The 2,867-nt window shown below is 36.5% G+C and overlaps 1 protein-coding gene across 1 annotated transcript in view; it reads left to right on the top strand.

Annotated features, from left to right (window-relative positions):
- Window positions 1-2,867, top strand: part of MYO16 (myosin XVI) — a 974,663-nt gene that overhangs the window by 102,735 nt on the left and 869,061 nt on the right. The window lies entirely within an intron of this gene.

The following is a 2,867-nucleotide window of genomic DNA, read 5'->3' as shown; positions in this document are numbered from 1 at the left end:
AAAAAAAAAAAACTCACTGCCGTTGAGTCGATTCCAACTCATAGCTATCCCTTTTTGAATTTCCAAGGCAGTATCTCTATGGAAGTAAATCTTCCTTCCTAGGAGTGGCTGGTGGGTTTGAACTGCCAGCCTTCTGGTTAGCAGTGGAATCTCTTAGGCCCTACTCCACTATGATAGATGAAGGGGGTAAATGACAAAAAATGTAAAAATTCTGCACTCAAGGAATTTGTGCTCTTGAGCCTAATATGGAAATACACTCAAATTTAACTCTCTGTAAGAAATGGTGATACATAAAGAGTTCACATGAGCTTTGTTAAATTGTCTTCAGAGGTTTTATGTTATGATCTTTTATAGATGAGCAATTTAAAAGGAGCTTCTAATGCTAACAAAATCCTCATTAATGGAGCATGAAATGCATCTTTTCTATTTATGAGTTATGACAACAACACAACACAGTGAAGCTTAAGTGAAATAAATTAAAAATAAGAAATATACTTTCTTTTATCATATAACTTTACCATGAGGTTAGTCATTTAACAGTGGACTTTCAAGTAACTATTAAAAACAATGAGCTACAAAAGAGAAAAATTTGTCCAAGATGTACTGGTAAATGGTAACAACAAGATGGAAAATAGTACATGGAGTGTAGTTAAACAAATCAGGTAAGAAAGACAGAGAGAGCAAATAATAGTAAAGAAAATATTTTGAGGGCTGCAAAATAAATTTTTAATAGTAACTCTAACTAGGAGACGACCATAGGGCCTTTTCATTTTTACTCTTTTCTTGAGTAATATTTGTATGTTTCCAATGATAATCATATATATTTCATGTAGTTTTTTAAAAAACACTAATTAAAAAATCTTACTACTTTTTTTTTAGAATATTGAATTTTAAGTATTTTAGTAACCTGTCAACTCTAAGAAGAAAATATGGTGTTGTAAATAATTGGGCTTATTTATGAAATTCAATATAAATTTATTTAATATCTCAAGAGATAATAAAATGGCAATTATCAACTTACTATAGGTGATGTGGTTCAATAGCTTGTTGTTGTTGTTGTTGTTATGTGCCGTCGAGTCGGTCCTGACTCATAGCGACCCCTCCTTGGGTTTCCGAGGCAGTATCACTATGGAAGTATGATTGCCCAACCTTCCTTCCAAGGAGTGGCTGGTGGGTTTGAACCGCCAGCCGTCTGGTTAGTAGGCAAGTGTCTTAGCCACTATGCTACCAGAGAAGAACAAATTGTGACAATTCTTAGAATACCCCCAGTAACCAAAGAGTTTTCAATTTTTGAGTGAATACACCACACCTAACCCAAACCCACTGCCATTGAATCAATTCTGACTCATAGTGGCCTCCCTTGGCTTTTCAAAGCAGTAAATCTTTACGGAAGCAGGTTGCCCACTCTTCCTTCTGTGGAGTGACTGGTGCGTTTGAACCGACAACCTTCTGGTTAGCAATCAAATGCTTGGGCACTGTGCCACCAGAGCTTCTTTAAAATATGCTGCACATATCAAATGATAAAAACTCACTTAGTGAATTTACTAGGTAGATTTTTTTTATTTCTTCTCTTTTTTGTTTTTATATCTCTGCAGCAATGGAACAAAATGGATTTTTAAGATATCAGACCCTTTGTTGACTACTAACCAATTCTACCCAGCAGTGTTATAGAAGAAAAATCTAGAGATCTACTTCAATTAGATTGTTGTTGTTGTGTGCCTTTCAGTTGATCAGTCTCATAGTGACCTATAAGACAGAGTAAAACTGCCTCCATTCGGTTTCCTGGGGTGAAATATTTATGGGAGCAAATTACCAGGTCTTTTTCCTGCCAGGTGGCATGTGGGTTTGATACCCAACCTTTTAGTTAGCAGTTGAATAATTAACCAATAGGCCACCAGGGCTCCTTTCTTTGGAAACCCTAAGGAGTGCGTTTCTACTCCCAAACATGTGGGGTTGCCTGAGATGGAATGGATTTGAGGTTAAATGGTTTGGTTACTGGTTTAACAGAGTTAATGGCAGACAGACAAGCAATATTTCACTGTGTCTCCTTTTAGAACTGTGCCCCTTCCAAGGAAACTTGCAGTAAACCAACTTTGAAACCACTGACACAAATCTTATCTAGCAGAAATTAGAGTGCTCTTAGAAAGGGTTTCCCTTAGGTCCCAGCTGAATAACATGGACTCAAAACTACCTCCCTTAAGTGCTTTTAATTATTTTTCTCTCTGGACATGCCAAACTACTTAAAATTCCCCAAATGACTATTTCATTCCTCAATATTATTTTCTATTTTTTGGTGCTCCTCCATATTTGTCCCATAAACCACAAAAGTCCCATACTTTCTTTTCTTAGTTCTCTTCTATCACTCCTTGGCTTATTGCAGTGCTGGCCACATGGTAGGTTGTGATTGAATAGTTATTTAATTATTGGATATATGAATGTTCACATTCCCTTGCTCCTTTACCTTCTAATCTTTCCAGACTCAGCTCTTATGTTTGTTGTTATTATTGTTAGTTGCCCTCAAGTCAGCCTTTCTGACTTACACAAGAAAATGAAACATTGGATATACTTGTACCAGCCCCATGACTGGTTGGTCATTGGACTGTTGTGATCCATAGGGTTTTACTTGCTGATTTTCAGTAGATTAACAAGTGTTTCTTTCTAGTCCACTGTAGTCCATCTACATCTCTTTTTTTTTGTCTTTCTTTTTTTCTTTTTTTTATTAGGATTTGGGTGAAGATTTACAGAGTAAATTCACTTTTCACATATACTTTGTCTCATGACATTGACCAAAATTTACAACGCAGCAGCTCCCCTCCCACTTCCTCCCCATAGTTACCTCCTCCCAGTGTCCATCCCTTCATACTCTT

The sequence above is a fragment of the Orycteropus afer genome, unplaced genomic scaffold, assembly GCF_000298275.1.
Source record: "Orycteropus afer afer isolate SDZICR_OR568_19922 unplaced genomic scaffold, OryAfe1.0 scaffold00055, whole genome shotgun sequence".
Lineage (NCBI taxonomy): Eukaryota > Metazoa > Chordata > Mammalia > Tubulidentata > Orycteropodidae > Orycteropus > Orycteropus afer.
Note: the sequence above shows the minus strand (reverse complement) of the source record. Positions and strands in the feature narration are given on the sequence as shown.